The sequence below is a fragment of the Danio aesculapii genome, chromosome 21 (assembly GCF_903798145.1).
Source record: "Danio aesculapii chromosome 21, fDanAes4.1, whole genome shotgun sequence".
Classification (NCBI taxonomy): Eukaryota; Metazoa; Chordata; class Actinopteri; order Cypriniformes; family Danionidae; genus Danio; species Danio aesculapii.
This window is the reverse complement of record NC_079455.1, coordinates 1,996,644-2,018,240: the sequence shown is the minus strand read 5'-3', so window position 1 is coordinate 2,018,240 and position 21,597 is coordinate 1,996,644. Positions and strand designations below refer to the sequence as shown.

The 21,597-nt window shown below is 38.0% G+C and overlaps 1 protein-coding gene across 1 annotated transcript in view; it reads right to left on the bottom strand.

Moving 5' to 3' along the window:
* Positions 1-923: 923 nt before the first annotated feature.
* Positions 924-21,597, bottom strand: part of ndfip1l (Nedd4 family interacting protein 1, like) — a 62,201-nt gene continuing 41,527 nt past the window's right edge. The window contains exon 9 of the mRNA XM_056445949.1: positions 924-1,390. The gene's annotated coding sequence lies outside the window, so the exon portion shown is untranslated. The remainder of the gene's footprint in view (positions 1,391-21,597) is intronic.

Here is a 21,597-nt window from a genome sequence, read left to right as displayed (position 1 = left end):
GTTTGAACCAAGCAGACCAAGAAGACTAAGATGCCCAAAGACACTTCTTGTTTTCCCCAAAATATGCAAACTCCACACAGAAACACCAACTGACCCAGTCGAGGCTCGAACCAGCGACCTTCTTGCTGTGAGACGAACATGCTACCCATTGTAGCCTCAGTTTCCTGTTCTTAGCTGACAGGAGCGGCACCCGGTGTGGTCTTCTGCTGCTGTAGCCCATCCGCCTCAAGGTTGGACGTGTTGTGTGTTCAGAGATGCTCTTCTGCAGACCTCGGTTGTAACGAGTGCTTATTTGAGTTACTGTTGCCTTTCTATTAGCTGGAACCAGTCTGGCCATTCTCCTCTGACCTCTGACATCAACAAGGCATTTGCGCCCACAGAACTGCCGCTCAGTGGATATTTCCTCTTTTTCAGACCATTCTTTGTACACCCGAGAGATGGTTGTGCATGAAAATCCCAGTAGATTAGCAGTTTCTGAAATACTCAGAGCAGCCCGTCTGGCACCAACACCCATGCCATGTTCAAAGTCACTTAAATCCCCTTTCTTCCCCATTCTGATGCTCAGTTTGAACTGCAGGAGATCGTCTTGACCATGTCTACATGCCTAAATGCATTGAGTTGCTGCCATGTGATTGGCTGATTTGAAACTTGCGTTAACGAGCAGTTGGACAGGTGTACCTAATAAAGTTGCCGGTGATTGTATGTCTGTATATAGTAGCTTATATTTGATTGTAATGCAACCTTTTGTAAAGCTGCTTTGAAACATTAATTATTGTAAAAAGCGCTACACAAATAAACTTGAGTTGAATTGAAAAATAACTCAAGAATTGTGTCGTTTCAGCTCATTTTAAAGAAGCAGTTAGTACAAACAACAAACATCATCTTGTCGAGTGTAATAAGTCACTAGCTAATAGTGAGAGTAGACCCCTATACAAAAGTGTTCCACAAAAAACTGTTCATATTAGCAACGTCCCATGATCGATTTACTAAAACTACGTCTAACATTTATACCAGCCACTGCTGTGTTTTTACTAACAAGTCAACATTCAGACCGGGGCATAAACAGCTTCCTCCGTGTTGTCCCAGTGTTGGGGCCCCCAGTGGAGCAGCAGGGGCCGCCGTGACCCCAGCCTGCAGCCGCGGGACATGAGCTGGAGCCAGCTTGGCTTGTTTAGGGCTTGTTTATGGCCTCTGAGAGCCAGGAAGTGCCGCCAGGGATTCCTGTTGGACCCGTCTTGTAGTTAATTTTACAGCCACTCTTTATTTACCGATAGTTACACTCGAGCCCTTGTCATTCGTAAAGGAAACATGCAGAGTTTGGGCTTACGGCTGACACCCCCAACCTCTCAGCTGCCTCTGTCCTTCCTGTGCTCCTTCAGGTCCTCTTCCTCTGCAAATAAAAAGGCGAGATGTATTTACGGTGCCAGTGATATCGTTGCTTTTAATCAGCCTAAGACTGTTTATTCATTCATTTTCCTTCGGCTTAATCTCTATTTCAGAGGACGCCAGAGCGGATTGAACCGCTAACATGTCCAGCATATGTTTTATGCAGCAGATGCCCTTCCAGCTGCCACCCAGTACTGGGAAACACCCATACACACTCATTCACACACACACACACACACACACACACACACACACACACTCATTCACACACACACACACACACACACACACACACACACACACACACACACACATTCATTTACTACAGCCAATTTAGTTTATTCAATTCCGAATATGGAGTTTCTGTCACATGAGAAAAAAATCTAATTTGTTTGTGGTAAACTACCGTAATTAATCCATTTATAGTGTTATACACCAATGTAGGGGTGGGAAAGTCATATGGTGAACCAATGCTCATCTCAAGAACGTGCTCAAAGCTCATTCTCATAGGTAGGCATTCAGCCAATCACGACATCGCAATAAAGAAAATGAATAAAATCCTGTAAAATTGACGACAGTAAAACAAAACATCAGCATGTCGAGCGCCAGGTAATTGTTTATTCCTGTTGTAATACGTTTCATTCTGCAACTGAAAACGTTGTCAATTTTATCACCTGTTGGTTTTGCTTTAAAAACGGATTTTCCAATTATAGAAAGTGTCGTAACATTTCTGTCACATGATTGAGGTGTTCAGCCAATCACAACATTGTAAAGAAAATACATGAAATTGACAGCAAAAATAGCAGCTGTGGTTGCCAGAACTTTATGGTTAAAAACCATTAAAAATCATTTTTATAAACTACAATCAACGATAAATTTATATAAACTATACATTATACATTTTTTAATGGTAAACTACCATATCTAATCCGTTTATAGTGTTATACACCAATGTAAAGATGGGCAAGTCATATGATGAACCAATGCTTATCTCAAGAACAGTTAAAATGGCAACTGTGGTTGCCAGAACTTTACGGTTTAAAAAAGAAAGCATCGTAACATTTCTGTCACATGATTGAGGTGTTACAGTTTTAAAATACAGTAATATTTACAGTATAAATGGCAGCTGTGGTTGAAATTAATTTACAGTTAAAAAGTGGTAGAAATTTTTACAATAAACTACTGTATAAACAAAAAATTAGGACAAAAAATGAAGACGACAAATATTTTATGTTGCTTTAACTTAATTTAATAAGTTATACAAAGTTTTATTCAGTTTGGTTGCCAGAATTGTACAGTTAAAGTGGTTGAAACCGTTAAAAAATCTAATATTTTACAGTAAACTACTGTATTTCATTAATTTATAGTGTTATACACTAATGTTTGGAGGCACATCTACACATCGTATTTTTGTTAAACAAACACAAATATATTCATATGGCTTTGGGGATGAGAAAGTCATGATGAACCAGCGCTCATCTCAAAAAACTGACAATTTAGAATAAAACAAAATGGCAGCTGTGGTTGACAGAATTTTTACGGTTAAAAAAAGAAAGCGTCGTAACATTTCTGTCACATGACTGAGGTGTTACAGTTTTAAAATACAGTATTATTTACAGTATAAATGGCAGCTGTGGTTGCCATAAATTTACAGTTAAAAAGTGGTAGAAACCCTTTTAAAAATCTCATTTTTTTTAATCACTAAAGAATTAAATATGAAACAAATATGTTAAATAAATGTGCAATTATGCAAAATGCTTGATAGCAGCACTTACAGAGTCCATTACAGTAATCCGCCCTGCTGGTGATAAAAGCATGAACAAATCCTCACTGGAAACAAAGAATCTAATTCTTGCAATGTTTTAGATGATATAATTAGAGTTAAATAAAAGTTAAATTTATAGTTAAAACAGCGGTAAAAGCCATTAAAAAATAAAATATTTTATGGTAAACTACACTGTAAAAATGCTTTGACAAAAAGTCAAGATAACAAATATTTTTATGTTGTTTTATACAAACTTAATACAAAGTTATGCATAAGGTTTTATACAAATTTATACAAAATTTAACCTAATAGTTTTGTTCAGTTTGGTTGCCAGATGTTTATAGTCAAAAAAGCGGTGGTAGCCATAAAATAAATAAAAAAATCTACATTTTTACAATAAACTACAGTATAAACAAAAATTTGGACAAAAAGCAAAGACGGCAAATATTTTATGTTGCTTTAACTTAATTTAATAAGTTATACAAAGTTTTATTCAGTTTGGTTGCCAGAATTGTACAGTTAAAGTGGTTGAAACCGTTACAAAATCTAATATTTTACAGTAAACTACTGTATTTCATTAATTTATAGTGTTATACACTAATGTTTGGAGGCACATCTACACATCGTATTTTTGTTAAACAAACACAAATATATTCATATGGCTTTGGGGATGAGAAAGTCATGATGAACCAGCGCTCATCTCAAAAAACTGACAATTTAGAATAAAACAAAATGGCAGCTGTGGTTGACAGAATTTTTACGGTTAAAAAAAGAAAGCGTCGTAACATTTCTGTCACATGATTGAGGTGTTACAGTTTTAAAATACAGTATTATTTACAGTATAAATGGCAGCTGTGGTTGCCATAAATTTACAGTTAAAAAGTGGTAGAAACCCTTTTAAAAATCTCATTTTTTTTAATCACTAAAGAATTAAATATGAAACAAATATGTTAAATAAATGTGCAATTATGCAAAATGCTTGATAGCAGCACTTACAGAGTCCATTACAGTAATCCGCCCTGCTGGTGATAAAAGCATGAACAAATCCTCACTGGAAACAAAGAATCTAATTCTTGCAATGTTTTAGATGGTATAGTTAAAGTTAAATAAAAGTTAAATTTATAGTTAAAACAGCGGTAAAAGCCATTAAAAAATAAAATATTTTATGGTAAACTACACTGTAAAAATGCTTTGACAAAAACAACAAATATTTTTATGTTGTTTTATACAAACGTAATACAAAGTCATGCATGACGTTTTATACAAAGTTTACCCTAATATTTTTGCTCAGTTTGGTTGCCAGATGTTTATAGTTAAAAAAGCGGTGGTAGCCATAAAATAAATAAAAAAATCTACATTTTTACAATAAACTACTGTATAAACAAAAAATTAGGACAAAAAATGAAGACGACAAATATTTTATGTTGCTTTAACTTAATTTAATAAGTTATACAAAGTTTTATTCAGTTTGGTTGCCAGAATTGTACAGTTAAAGTGGTTGAAACCGTTACAAAATCTAATATTTTACAGTAAACTACTGTATTTCATTAATTTATAGTGTTATACACTAATGTTTGGAGGCACATCTACACATCATGTTTTTGTTTAACAAACACAAATATATTCATATGGCTTTGGGGATGAGAAAGTCATGATGAACCAGCGCTCATCTCAAAAAACTGACAATTTAGAATAAAACAAAATGGCAGCTGAGATTGCCAGTATTTTACGGTAAAAAAAAAAGGTCTGTCACATGATTGAGGTATGTATCCAATTACAACATTGAAAGAAAAATCCATAAAATTTACAGTAATAAAGCAGCAAAAACTATTATAACACCAAAAAATAAAATAAATAAATAAATAAATAAATAAATAAATAAATAAATAAATAAATAAATAAATAAATAAATAAAAATACGGTAAGCTACACTATAAAAATGTTATGACAAAAAGAGAAGACAACAAATATTTTTATGTTGCTTTAACTTAATTCAATAAGTTATACAAGGTTTTAGTCCGTTTAGTCAGAATTATAAAGTTATTGTGGTAGAAACCTAATATTTTACAGTAAACAACTGTATTTTATTAATGTATAGTGTTATACACCAATGTTTCAGACTCTCTCTGCTCCCTCTGTTTTGCCAGTTCTCCTTCAGTTCCTCTTCTTCTGGAAATATAAAAGCGAGATGTGTTCACAGTGCCAGTGATATTGTTTCGTTCGATCAGCATGCCGAGCGCAGACAGCAATCCCTGGTCATCGGAGCGGATTGTTTATTCCTGTGGTAATATGTTTAATTCTGGAAAGGATGTTTTGATTTGCCAGCAGGTCTGTTTTTCATTGGAGATCAGCTCAGCGGCATGTAGACCAACACAGTCTGTACATGTCTTTATTCAAGACACAACGAGGACGAGACTCCAGATGTTTCAGCGTCTTTAGTGAAGACTATCAGACGTTAGATTTTGGTCACTTTCAAACACAACCTAAAATCAACCGAATATCAACATCTATTCATGTTACACCTTGACGTTGTGTGAACATTATCACTATGACATCTATCAGACGTTATATTTTGGTCACTTTCAAACAACCTAAAAATCAACCAAATATCAACATCTATTCATGTTACACGTTGATGTTGTGTGGACGTTACCACTATGACATCTATCAGACGTTAGATTTTGGTCACTTTCAAACACAACCTAAAATCAACCAAATATCAACATCTATTCATATTACACCTTGACGTTGTGTGGACGTTACCACTATGACATCTATCAGACGTTAGATTTTAGTCACTTTCAAACACAACCTAAAATCAACCAAATATCAACATCTATTCATGTTACACCTTGACGTTGTGTGGACGTTACCACTATGACATCTATCAGACATTAGATTTTGGTCACTTTCGAAACACAACCTAAAATAAACCAAATATCAACATCTATTCATGTTACACCTTGACGTTGTGTGGACGTTATCACTATGACATCTATCAGACGTTAGATTTTAGTCACTTATATATTAATGTAATTGGACGCCGTTATTGGATGTCAAAATAACGTTGCCCTTAGACACTGGTTAGACATTGAATTTTGGTCACCTGACATCGCGACCTAAATCTATTGATTGACTTATGATGTTTGGTGCATGCTGGGATAAAAAAAAACTGCATTTTATTAAGCTTTTTGCTGCATGTACATGTGCTGTTTTTTAAGCTAACTGGTTGCAAACAATTGATATGGGCTGAATTTAGACAAATGAAGTTGAACAATACTAAATTAAACCATATACTTAATCATATCAATTGTTTGCAACCACTTACCTTAAAAAAACAGAGTAAATTCAGTGAATCATTTCTGTTCAGAGTATGAAGCTCATAAACATGATGCAATCTGTCAGTCAGACGAGTAAGAGCGGCTTCACGTGGAGCTCACATCTGTCCCAGCATTCACTGACATGCATGTGTGTGACTGAGCGGACCTCATGTGACAGATAAGAGCGGGCCGAGTAAACAGGAGCTCAGATAACATGCTGATAGACTGTTCCTGTACTTCCGCTTCTGCATATTTGCCATCTGATCAAGTGGGCAGTGAGTGTGTGGGAGTGTGGAGACAGAAGACTCGCAGACTTGTGTCCGTCTGTGCAAAAGCTTAACAGCAAAGTCACCTGATAAACCACAGCGCAGATGCTAAACTAAACCAAGAAATAAAACAGTACACTGTAAAAAAATAAAAGATGATATACTTTACTTTAAAGGTCCCATGAAATTAAAATAAAGTTTTTAAGATAGTATCAGTATTGTTTGTTTTTTAGGATATCTATAAGCTTGTGCGCTCCAAAACAGTGACAAAATGAGCGTTTAGGAGACAGAAAACTGATATAAACATGTTAAGCTTCCAGTTTGTCTCTTCCACCTAAATGAATCGACGGTTTTATTCACGTCACCTTATACTTTAGTTTCTCATCAAATCTTCTGACCAATCAGATGCTCTCTAGTATTTGACATGCCCCGCCCCCTTCTTCTCATTTGGTGCTCTTGAGCTCAACCTCCCGCTGGCAGAGCTGTAATCAAAACTAAAAGCTATTGGCTGTTTTTTTTTTAAATGGGAGGAGCTACACTATGTCCCGCCCTCTCTTCGTGTTTTGGTTAAGATTACGTCAAACATAGAATAAAAATGACAACAAGATTAATATCACGTTTAACAAATATAGCGAGATTAGATCCAGCGGTAGATCCTTGATGAACCATCCGACGTGCACAGCTCTCACCTGGGGTTTTGTGCTCCAAGCACCTGCTGACTGCCTGGAGCTCAGACGGGCGCATACGCTGCAGTGTGTGGTCACGTGATGTGCGTTTTCAGCGGTATAGTGTGGACGGAGAGCTGTTCAAAAACGCTAGTGTGGACATGGATCGTTTTAATTCTAAAAATACGTATTAGTGTAAACAGAGCCTGGGTCAAGGCTAAATTCAACCTGGATAGCTTCAAAGTCCCAGCTTAATCCCTTATCTTACTTTTGTGCACTACCCCTCAGGTGCTCTGCATTTCGGTTCAGAGTAAACACGGAATTAAGTATTTGTGCAAATAAACGACATGCAGAGTCAATGCAAATGAGTAAATGGTGGTGAAATATCGCCATGTGAAATACGTGAATTGTTTGCAGCTAGCACACGGAAGTTGCAACAATTGCATCTACCGTACAGTGGCAAATAATTCAACTCAAGTGGAAAATTTGGCTTAGGGTAAGCAAAATAATCTTATTTCAAGAAAAGTTTGCTTGTTTTATGGAAAAACCATGTTAATTTTTAATTATTATTTCTGAAAAAACACTTTTTTAAGTGAAGTTTATTAATAAACTAATTGACTAATGATTACTAATGATTGAACACGGCTGGTTCTGCATTAGCTACGTATGATCCACCAATCAGGCCAGTCCTAACCCACCATAAATAGCCAGGGTTTCTCACTACAGCCATCTTCGATTTGAAGAATCCCGCCTTCCACCCCTACTCCTCCACCTTTTCCTTCATACGGCGGCACGGTGGCCCAGTGGTTGGCACTGTTCCTTCACAGCAAGAACGTCACCGGTTCTAGTCCTTTAATCTAGTCCTTTAATCTAGTCCTTTAATCTAGTCCCCATTTCTGTGCGTAGTTCGCATGTTCTTCCCGTGCTCGTGTGGGTTTTTCCCGGGTCCTCCCACACTCCAAAAAACATGCATTACAAGTGAATTGATCAATCTAAATTTAGCACTACAGTGAAACTCTCATCCTGCAGCATATCTCTTCACAGCATTCATTTCAGTCATCAGCTCTTATCAAGGGGGGAGTTGTCAAGATCTACCTGAGCTCAAAGCTCCCCTCTCGCCCTGCAAATGGGAGGGAGCCCAGGGCTCAAGGACCTTATGAGCTCAGAGCACTCTCCCGGGACAGCATGCCAAACTTGCTTATAATCAATCCTCAGCTAAGTGTGAACTCTTGAAATATTATTTCTCTTGTTTTTTTGTACGTTGTCCTTGAGTTACAAGAAAGGCGCCTTTAAATAAAATGTATTATTATTATTATATTTTTTACTCGTCTAGAAAATGCTTCTTGATTTAAGAATATGTAGATATTTGGACTAGAAACTAAACTAAAATATCTCATTAGCAATAGCATTTCTTTATCAGTGTGTGGCCAGTCTGAAACAAATTGCGACTTGTGATTTGCAAGAGCGCCAAAACTTTTGCACACCAAAGAAAAGCGCCAGGAGTCAAACGGCGACATTCCCTTTCCTTCTGATCCCCTGATGTGTGTTTTTCTGGACGACGCTGTTTCCACATACAGCTGGGTCATCAATCACGCGGAGAGCAGCGGCGCAAACTGATCTCAGATCTGCTGCTTCCCCATCAAAAGCTGTAATTATGCGCCTCAGGTTAAACCGTGGACTACAATCCTGACACTCCACCTGAATAAGCAGCAATAAACACGACAGCAAGCGGATGTGGAGCTGTAGGGCAGGGGTGAGGGGAAAACACACACATGAGGAGCGGAAGGAGAAAGATAGAGGAAAGAAAGAGGGACAGTGGTCATATTCGAAGAAATAAATATACTGTATATTAAAAAATACCCCTGATGTGAAATCGGCAGCCAAAAGCATGTCAAAAATGCTAATCGGTTTGACCTTGACGTTTTTTTGACATCAACACTATGATGTCGTTTTGACCTCCAAAATTGCGACACAAAAAGTATTATAATGAGTGATGTAAAGTAACAAATAGGCTAGTCCGGTATACGAATCTGACGGTATGATAACCATGAATAAAAATATCACGGTTTCACAATATCGCGATCACTGCTCTAAAATATACTCTGATTAAATGTCTGGGTAAAAAACTAAAAGTGTTTCCCCTTTGATAATATATTTTATTGTTTTGAAAGATGTCAAATATTTTGGAGCAGTAAACGTGTCAGGCTAAATAATTCAAATGAATCATTGACTTCTGCTGTCTTCGGTAATTTCAAAAACACTGATTTCTTTACAATTTAAAATGGCATCTGTGGATATTTTTTTTTCTGCTGGAGATACTGGTGTCCTAAATAAAAACAATCTTATTTTTGGCGGTTTTAAAACCTTGCCTTTTCCGTCAGCGCAACAGCCTAGTGCAGTGATCACCAAACTTGTTCCTGGAGGGCCGATGTCCTGCAGATTTTAGCTCCAACCCTAATCAAACACACCTGAATGAGCTAATCAAGGTCTTACTAGGTATACTTGAAACATCCAGGCAGTTGTGTTGAGGTAAGTTGGAGCTAAATCCTGCAGGGACACCGGCCCTCCAGGACCAAGATTGGTGACCCCTGGCCTAGTGGTTAGCGCGATGACATATAGTGCAGTAGCACTTCAGGGCGTCCCGAGTTCGAATCCCCGCTCGAGGACATTTCCCGTCCCGACCCCCTGTCTCTCTTCTACTTCACTTCCTGTCTACAATACTGTCCTATCTGCTTAATAAAGGCCAAAAATAAATCTTAAAAAAAAAAACCTTGTCTTTTCCAAACCGCGTAATACCTTGAAAACCGTTATCGTCCCATGCCTAGTTACAAATTACAAATACTCAAACGACTGTAATTGAGTAGTTTTTCTCAGAAATTGTAATTTACTAAGCAGTTTTAAAAATATTTTTACTTCCCTTGAGTACATTTTTAGTGCTATATTTTTAAATCCATGACTTTCCCATGGTTTTTCCAAGACTTTTAAGTTAATTTTCATGACCTAATGTTTCATGCAATGTCTACATATCCATGGTAAAAGAAAAACAATGTGTGTTTAAATTTATTACAGCATATAGTAAAACACGCTACAATGTATTTAGTTTCCATTTATATTTACATCGATGTAAAGTTGATTCAGATAATGCTTACACCGCACTAATAGACTGCAAATTATGTAGCCACAGGTATGTATGGCTGCATTTCATCTTTAAAACGAACACCACAGGGTGGTATGATGCTGTTCTTTTTCGCGCTTTTGCTTTGTCCAGTTAACTCGCCATCACAGATTGCACTTAATGCGCATCCATATTTACAGATAGTTACTTCCTGTAACATGCAACTTGCCGGTCAGGCATATTGCTAGAGCCACTTTCAGATAAGGGGGGGGGGGGGATTAGTTTTGTTTGGCCCTCAGAGCCACCAGCAGCTCCATCAGCAAGTTTCTCGGCTTCCCATGCATCCTCGCTGAAGTGTGAAAGTCACGGCGTGAAGACGGAGCTCAAAACAACCCCAAACAAGAGAAGAAGCCTTTGTGTCCCACAGCCCCCATAAAGACCAGCGAGACTTCACAAAGACCTGTTTACCTTTGGAGAGCACGAATAAAAGATTTGACAGATCTCTTTGGGGATTACGTGAAGTCAAAATGACATTAAAATGAGCCAGCTGCACAAAATTGTAGAGTAAAGAACAGCGTTGTATTCAGCTCGGTACGGTATGGGTTGCCTTTATCAGGCTTGTGTCTCCACTGCCAAATGACACCCTTTTGGTGGGTGTAGGGTACGACAGAAAGTTGCAGTCGACATCATTCTCACTCAAGGCAATGTCAAAGTAAAACTATTTACGTTTCGTTTTTGCGATTGTTCTAGAACTTCCGACCTAGGCTCATTCTGAAAACGTACCTCTACAGACATTTCCGGAGACCGCGAAATACGTCCCGGCGGCACGCTTTTCTGCAGTTTTAGTTTTCGCAAATCCACGAGCCGCTGTGTATGCTCTTTGAGATGTCAAATTTCCCTCGCGAGTGCCATTCGCGTCTGCTGTTCTCGTGTAAACCCACCAGAGGCCGGTGTCGACTGACTTTTTGACAGATTTACTGACTGACTTGAGTTAACGATTTACTGACCCACCCTCCCCCTTCCCTAAACCCAACCAATTTTATCGACTGACCCGATAACCCACTTCCCTAACCCAACCAACACGTTTCAAAAGCAATCCAAAAAAATAAAAGCCCTGATCTGATTTTTTTTTACCACGTTTTCAGATTTTACCACATCCTCACCCTGCTATTCACCTGTTTGTTTTATATTTTGGATTTTGTCTCACCTGCTTTCTGAAACTGCTCTTCACCAGACTCGAACCCCGCCGTCATGGTCAACTACTCTCTGCATCTTAAGTCCACCGACGTACATGGCGCGCTAACAGGACTACCTAGTCACAGCGGGAATTCCGTCCATACGGAGGTAAGTAGTCAGCTGGTAAGCATGAAAAGGAACTGTGTCACACCGCCCCGTATCGTTCGTTTAAAAGAATTAAAATGCAGCCATACGTACCTCTTGCTACATAACGTCTGTAGGGCTACGTTTTCAGAATGAGCCTGTGTTGAGAACTTCCTATTCAGTTGGCCGTGGTAGAAATGACTAGGAATAATAAACGGCAGAAAACAGTCAAACTACTCGCTCTACAAACAAGTGTTTACATGACTGTACAGACAAAGTAGAATAATATCAGTGAAAATATCAGCGCAACGAGCTGTTTTTAACATCAAAAATGAATGGAAGTCAATGAAACCAGAAGTCTCGAGCCAAAAAGACAGAAATGGTCGCTCATATGCAAAGAATAAGGTGAATACGGGTCATTCATCATTCATTTTCTTGTCGGCTTAGTCTCTTTATTAATCTGGGGTCGCCACAGTGGAATGAACCGCCAACTTATCCAGCACACTTTTACACAGCGGATGCCCTTCCAGCCACAACCTATCTCTGGGAAACATCCACACACACTCATTCACACTCATACACTACAGACAATTTAGCCTACCCAATTCACCGCATGTCTTTGGACTGTGGGGGAAACCGAAGCACCCGGAGGAAACCCACGCCAACTTGGGGAGAACATGCAAACTCAACACAGAAACGCCAACTGACCCAACCGAGGCACAAACCAGCGACTGTTTTGCTGTGAGGCGACAGCATTACCTATTGCGCCACTGCATCGCCAATACATGTCGTTCACATATCATATACAAAACAGAGGCTATATACACACAAATAGGCCTACTTGTGTATAAATGTTAATAAATAACCTGTTTATGAACATGATTCGATTATAGCTGCCGATCAATGATCATGCGAAATAGTACTGTCTAATATCGACATTATCAATGCTGTAAAAGAACCGTATGAAACTGAAAATAGTCACATCGATGTTTCACCAGGAGATTTCAGCGGCTGAACAACACTTCTGTGCATATAACCCATTCATAAAACAACACAATCTACATCAGCTCTGCGTGACTGAAATAGTTTTAACACAGGACATTACCTGTCTAACGGAAACACTTTTGCCATGGTGTCGTCCTTCCTCCAACGTGCAAAACTAACTCCAATATTGGTTTTGATTCAGCATTTGTTTTTGAACGCCCAAATGGCGGATCAGTGCGTGAACAGAGATGCACAGTTGTACAACTCTACATTTGCTAACAGTTATGGGAATTGTCGGTCCTACAAATTTTAATTGGATGAACATTTTTAGTCTTATGCCTCACCCAGAATGTAAAAATAAATATAAATACATTTAGATTATTTACTTTCATCATTATTATTATCGGACTGTGAAGACACTTTCAGCCAGCACAACAAATTTTTTTCCGAAGACAATCACCTACTGCATCTTTAAACTAAGACTAGCTCAATAAACTACTCATTATCTGCTTATTATAGTTAGTGAGGTACTAGTTGGGTTTATGTATTGGGTAGAATTAGGGATGTAGAATAAGATAATGTATAAGCGCTAATAATTAGGAGATTAATATCTTAATAATAGGTAGTAAATGATGTGAATTGTACCTTAAACTAAAGTGTTACTCTTTGTTTTAATGCTTTACTCAGTGGCAGTAACTTACTTCCATATAAACACATGACTGAATCCATAATGAAAAACTAAAGCAGTACTATTTTACAGAGCTCTTTCATTGTTTGACCGCATGTTAAGGCTTTTTTTGTTTGTTGCTTTTTCGTTTCTGTACAAACATCAGCATGTTCATGATCGAGCCTTGAGGTCCTTCTGGAAGCACAGCTGAGCCGAATGTAAGGGTGGCGGATCAGTGTGGGAAATTGGGAATGTGCGGTATGCCAGATTAGAGGAAATCTGCTGCTCGGGGAAAGAAACAAGAGCTGCACGAACCACATGCAGAATGCTTGTAAATGTGTTTTGAGGTGTATAAATGATGACCCTACTTTAATACTTTTGCGCATTGCTAGAGTTGCTCTCCAGCACTGTTAGAAATGCTGGGTTCCACTCAATCGATTTGTGTTAGGACAACATTAGCAACTTATTCGTTTTTACATATCTAAGAGGATTGAACATAAAACAATTGTGTATTTTATCTCAAATTTCTTATATCATGCAATTGCAAGTTGAAGAATGCTTGTTGTTGTCCTTAAATATACTTCTCAAAACAATGCTAGTTAAAATTAGGGCAGTTCTATACATCGCTTCAGCATCAAAATCGCAATGTGATCATACACAACAGTCATACCGCAACATATGCAATGTGAGTCTGGATTATAGTTTATCCTTTAATAACTCAGGGGGGCTAATAATTCTGACTTCAACTATATATATATATATATATATATATATATATATATATATATATATATATATATATATATATATATATAAATCACATGAGTAGCAGTGCGATATGGCTGTAGATCGGCACTGGTGGAAGCCATGCGTTGGCTCGAGGCCACAGTCCGAGTGCATTAGTGTCCCACCTGTGATGATATAGCGTTTATATAAAAGTTCGTCTGCATAATCGTGTGTATAAAAAAGAAAATCAAACACGGAGACTCTAAAAACTCCTTTTGTATGAGGAACTACTTTCTTCCGCCATTCATTCCCATCTGCAGCTGACATCAGAACATCAGAAACCGCTGCTACTTCACCAACGCCACTTTAGAGCAAGTATTTGAATGATTCTCTAGTGTAATGTCTAAAGTGATAACAAAACAGATGATTTTGCTCACATTTTAAGATTATAAGGCTGAACGGCATGAAATGCCATCAGTCTACAGAGATTTCCATGTTATTATGCGGTCTCTGTCGCCATCTTGTGGCGGAAGGTCAACCATCGTTGCTCTGTTCAATGACAGGCCAATGGCCGCAGATGCGATGAATCAAAATGAATTAAAAATAGGCACTTTCCTTTGAATAACTGCATAGTTACATCTAAACAACTACAATATATACTTAAAAAGCCACAAAAAGTTCATTATGTTGTCCAACAGCTGCAATATTTGTCAAACTGTAGTGAGTTTATTGATCTGCTGTCGCTCTTTGTGGGCGGAGTAATACAGAAGAGTGAAAAAAGTGCTGTTATTGCAGAATATGGCATGGATATCAGCCAATCAGATTCCAGAACCAGACAGAACTGTTGTATATATTGGAGAATAACAAAATATCGCCCTAGTTAAAATCCAGCTTAGAGAGTCATCTAAATTTGCCAACCTATCAAGGTTTTTGTCCATATATTCGAATGGATTTAGATCCAATGTAATAATAATAATAAATAATACTACTAATAATAAACTCCACATCTTTAACACTTAAATATCTTTATATCTCACAACTCTGACTTCTATCATGCAATTGCAAGTTGATGAATGTGTTGTTGTCCTCGAAAATCATACTTCTCAAACCCCTGCCTCTATTTTTGTGCGGCTAAAACCCAGCTCGGATAGTTCATCATCCCTTATTCTGCCTTCACGCTGCATGACTCTGCTTTTCCTATGGCACGCTGCACATGTAAAGGCCACTCCACACAAAACAACACAAAAGTCACCAGGAAGCGCCAACAATGCAGACCAGGCTGAAGGGGTTAAATGCCTCATTCAGTCTTGCTCAAGGGAAAAAGGAGAGAGAAGAAAAGGAGGGGTGGAGGGCAGGAAAAAAAAAGAAGAGAAGAAAAGACAAAGAAGCAGGCACAGCCCAGCCACCTGCCACATTCCCCGACAAGAATGGAGCCAGCGGAAGGAGCCGTTTCTGCAGGAAGAGCCTCTTAAACCCATTACAGTGGCCAGAGCCAGCACGCCTGACTAGAGGATTTCAAAGAGAGAGAGAGAGAAAGAGAGAGAGATTTTACAAAACACTTTTATTACAATTATTTAACCATTTGACGTAAGACTATTATAATGTACAACCCCAAATCAGAAAAAGGTCAGACAGTATGACAAAACACAAATAAATAAAAAAACGTAGTGATTTCCAAATGTACTTTGACTTGTATTTCATTGGAGAAAATACGAACACAAAATATTTGATGTTTTGTCCGGTGAGCTTCATTTCATTTATAAATATCCATCCTTTCCTGTCATTCAGACCTGCAATGCATTCCAAAGTTGGGACAGGAGTGGTTTAGGGCTAGTCATCAGGTAAACTAATGGTGAAATAATGATGTGATGTGAAACAGGTGATGTCAACAAGTGATTGATTTATGATTTGGTACAAAAGCAGCAGCATCCTAGAAAGGTCTAGTCCTTTAGGAGCAAAGATGGGTTGAGGATCGCCAGTTTGCCAACAAATACATAAGAAAACTATTGGAATGTTTAAATATAATGTTCCTCAAAGAAAGAGAGGAAGACATTTGGATATTTCATCTTCAACAGTGCATAACATCATTAAAAGATTTAAGGAATCTGGAGGAATTTCAGCGATAAAAGACAAGGGCTCAAGCCTACGCTGAACAACTGTGATCTCCGATCCCTCAGGTGGCGCTGCATCAAGAATCATCATTCATCTAGAAGCCATATCACCATATGGGCTCAGGACTACTTTGGCAAACCTTTGTCAAGTACCCCAATACGTAGTTACATCGACAAATGCCAGTAAAACTGAACTGTGCCTAAAGGAAGCCCTATGTTAACAGTGTCCAGAAGTGCCGTCGACTTCTCTAAACTCGGAGGTATCTGTGATGGACCATCAAACAGTGGAAATGTGAACTCTGGTCAGATGAATCAGTATTTCAGGTATTTTTGGGGAGAAATGGACGCTGTGTGCTCTGGACCGAAGATGAAAAGGATTCTCCAGACTGTTTCCAGCAGCAAGTCCAAAAGCCAGGGCCTGACATGATATGGGGTTGTGTTAGTGCCCTTGGCAAAGATACTTTGCACTTCAATGATGCACCATTAATGCTGAACAGTACACAGAGATTTTGGAGCGCAATATGCTGACTCCTTTTCCAGGGATCCCCATGCATATTTCAACAAGACAATGCTAAACCACATTCTGCGCACATTACAAAGTCCTGCTGTGGAGGAAGAGGATACAGGTACTTGACTGGCCTGCCTGCAGTCCTGACCTGTCTCCAATAGAGAATGTGAGACGCATTTTGAAGTTCAACCTAAAACTCTTCATCACGTGGTGTCTTCAGTCCCTAATGTCTTTTAATTGTTGTGATAAGGAATGGGAACGCTTTACTGATCCAACTTTTTTTGAAATTTGTTGCAAGAAACTAAGTGTTTATTTCAACAAAAACAATAAAAATCACGAGGAACACATTAAATCATGTTTGCTGTGTTGTCTGCAATGAAATGCAAGTCAAAATACATTTAGAAATCCCTACTTGCTTTTTTTCCATACTGTCCCAACCTTTTCTGAATTGGGGTTGTATATACTGTATATGTTCTGTGTAATGCAAGCTGTATAAATGTTTTGGCAATGAATTTGTAACATTTGTCATGCCAATAAAGCAATTTTTGAATTTAAAATGTGAATTAAAGAGAGAGAGAGAGAGAGAGAGAGAGAGAGAGAGAGAGAGAGAGAGAGAGAGAGAGAGAGAGAGAGAGACTTCAAGTAGAGCAATACTATTTGTTGCATTCACAAGTAAACACTTGTTTTTCTTGAGTGCTTGTAACACAGATATGCAAATAAAGAGAGGGTTGTTTTGACAATAACTGAAATAATTCTTTACCTTACTGCTATTTTTTTTAGCAATAAACAAAGAGTTGCTGCTTGATTTGGTTAAATCGAGAGAGATGAGGGCAGGTGGCTGAAACGCACGGAGAAAAGGCAGAATGTTAGACTATAAATGGAGTTGGATGGAGTCCAACTCATGCATTTTTCAGTCCATTACTACAGCTGTTACACCCTGTTAACACTGTCAAGTTCAGGAGACAACGTGTACATCCCATGTGCAGGGGTTATAGAGTGGAGGAACTATGATGTCAACTAGTGTTCTGCTGAAAGTGTCATTTAAAAGCTTACAACAGTGGCTTGTTCTTTTGCCAAATGAAAAATAGGGTAACACTTTATAATAACTACACACTATAAACCATTTATTAAGCATTAGCATATAGTGAATTTATATGTTAAGCATTAACTCTACATTAATAGATGTTAGTAAGCAGTTTATAACTGCGGCTACAAATGCTGTATTCTTGACTTATAACCACATTTAAAATGTGCTTAATAATTGTACTTTTATACTTTGGTAATGATTTATTTTTCATTACTAAAATAATATTGCATTATTTACAAACCAGTTATTTAAGTATAGTTGGTTGTTTTTTTAAGATCATTCAGAATGAGTTAGTAAATGATTAACAAACTATTAAAATCAGAATTATTTATTATATTTATTAAATTACCCATTAATTTTATTTTATTAACATAACATAACCCTCACAGTAACGTGAAAGGAAATTGAATTGAGTATTATTCATATTAATAATTAAATAACCCATTAATTTGTATTTTATTGTCTACCTCAGCGGTGTCCAAAATCAGTCCCGGAGGGCCGGTGTCCTGCAAAGTTTATTTCCCATCCCAATCAGACACACCTGGGCTAGCTAATCAAGCTCTTACTAGGCTTTCTAGAAACATCCTTGTAGCTGTGTTGAGGCAAGACGGAGCTAAAATCTGAATTTGGACACCGCTGCTTTACACCAACCCCAACTCTCACAGTACACTCTCAGAAATAAAGCTATGCGAGCTGTCACTGGGGTGGTACCTTTTCAAAAGGTACAAATTTGTAGCTTAAAGGTTATACTAATACCATACTAATAAGGGTACATATTAGTACTTAAAAAGTATAACAGTGCTCCTCTTAAAATCTTTAGGTACTAATATATACTTTTGAGGTACCAATATGGACCCTTTAAGTACAAATGTGTACCTTTTGAAAAGGTACCACCCCAGTGACAGCTTGCGTACCTTTATTTCTGAGAGTGTAATGTAAAAATATGAATTATTGTTGTTTAGTGTTGCAAAAATGATGCTGTAATGATGTATCCGCAGCTGTATCCCTTCTAGACTTTACCCAAAACATGGAAGAGAGTTAGCATTTTAGCACTTCCGCTTCCTTCGTCAACAATATGAGTGTGATTTTGGTTAAATCATTTACATAAAGTCTGTGTTGAGCTCAAACTCTACATACTTTCATGTTTTATTCTTTCCTCACACTAGTTATACCACGCTCACAATTTTTTAAGGTGTCCGTTTTTTTTTCACCTTTATTGAATAGGAAAGTAGAGAGAACTGACAGGAAAGCAGAGAAGGATCGGCATAGGACCGCGAGGCAGAATCGAACTCAGGTTGCCGTGAGCACCAGAGTGCATGTGTCGACGCACTAACCACTACACCACTACACCACTGGCGCCGACTCATTTTTTTTAATGGTTGCTGACAAGCCAACACAATCTCACGGCAATTCGTAACTTTTTGATTTAGTGGCTAATTCGTACGATCTAATTCGTATAATTTAGTACGATTTGCTCATCCGCCAATGACGGTTGGGTTTAGGGGTGGGGTTAGGTGCCACGCCTCCTTTTTAAAATCGTACAATTTCGTACGACTGAACTCGTACGAATTAGCCACTAAACTGTACAAAACGTAAAATACTTACGTTTTCTCGTGAGATCAGGCTGGACAAGCTGCTAAATGAGACGATCCCCCCTCAATGTGTAAAGCGCTTTGAGTGCCCAGAAAAGCGCTATATACATGTAAGGAATTATTACTATTATTATTATTATTATTATTATTATTATTAATTGTGGCTGCAGGTGTTGTCGGAGACATTCCACTGAAAAAACTTAATAATTCATTAGATTAATTCCTTCATTCGTTAATTTTCCTTTGGCTTAGGCTATTTATTTATCAGAGGTCGCCACAGCGGAATGAACTGCCAACTTTATCAGCATATGTTTTACACAGCCAATGCCCTTCCAGCTGGTAAACATCCCTACACTCTCACATTCACACTCATACACTACGGCCAATTTAGGTAATCAATTCCCCTATAGCGCATGTGTTTGGACTGTGGAGGAAAGGAAACCCACGGCAACACTGGGAGAACTTGCCAACTCCAGACAGAAATGCCAACTGACCCAGCCGGGACTCGAACCAGTGACCTTCTTGCTGTGAGGTGATGTGCTAACCACATGTGCTATAGATGAATTAAATAAACTAAATTGGCCGTAGTGTATGAGTGTGTGTGTGAATGAGTGTGTATGTATGTTTCCCAGTACTGGGTTGTGGCGACCCCTGATGAATAAAGCAACTAAGCTGAAGGTTAATGAAAGAATGAATGCAATAATCCAAAATGCGAATCAAAATAGCATGGATGGAAACAGACTTTCTAGAGCTGATGAGATTTTATCACACTGGCTAACTACAATAACCAGCACCTCTGCGTTCCTGTATTCCCCTTCCTCCACCCCTCAGTTCCTCCACCCCGCCTCCAGCACCTGCGTTCCTCCGGAGGGGGAGGTTTTGGATAGGAAGCCCTGCAGGCGTCTTACAGATGGTTCCCAAATTACACCTTCATTCCCTCCACCTCCCAACCCCACCCCAGCGCTCCCGTCTCCCCTCTGCTTCCCAGCACACCTCCGCTGTGAGGATCTGCAGCTAGTGACTATTTTAGGCCAGCAGGTCAAGTGGTGGGGATCTCGGGGGATCAGGATCAGCTTTTATTCACTTCGGTTGCATTAAAAGTCTCTCTAATAATCTGGATCTGCCATACAGGAATAGTTGAAGTCAAAATTAGGGCTGCATGATATTAGAAAAATCAGACATTGCAATATTTGGTGTTTCTGTGATATATATTGCGATATAAATGCAATTTCACCAGATGAATTAAACAGCCCTATTTGAAAACAATGTATTTTGTAGGGATTGGCATGATGAAGGGGAATAAATCATGCATAAAATGTAATAAGCACATATAAGAGTGAAATAAAGGCAGTGCTTAATGGTTTTTCGGGTATATTATATTATTCCGGGTATAGTCAAATCATATTCAGGTAGAGGAATTTAAATAAAGCCAAACTGCAAAGACTTTATTGATTAAACAGTTCAATAAAATTATTTTCTATTAATAGTTGTGTCTGAATTCTCTTAAAAACAAGATGCAAATGATGAACCTTTACTCCATTAAGGTTAAACTCCAGTAACTCCAATGTCATGTATTTTGAAGTGTGGCTATATAATTCCAATATAATCATATATATAATTCTAAACTATACAGTTTTAATCCTGCGATGTGGCTATTGCGTATGTTCACATTGTGATATTGATGCTGAAATGATATATTGTGCAACCCTAGTGAAAATTATTAGAGTTTTTGGTATATATATATATATATATATATACATATATATAGGCTGAAATTAATATTTTTTTGATCTCTGTGAGGATCTGCAGTTAATAGTGGACGTTTTTGGGCCATCGGGTCAAACTAGAGATACATTCAAGGTCAAGTGCTGAGGATCAGGATCAGCTTTTAATCACTTTGGTCACCATAAATAATCTGTAATTTTCTGTATCCGCATGCAGGAAAAAAAAATGTTGTGAATGCAAAAATACATTTACTAAATTAAAAATCTTATATTTTTTTTATAATTTTTTATTGTGTTTTTTAAGAATATTTTATTTTATATAAATTTAAATAAACATATTTTCTACAAATACTTAGCTTTC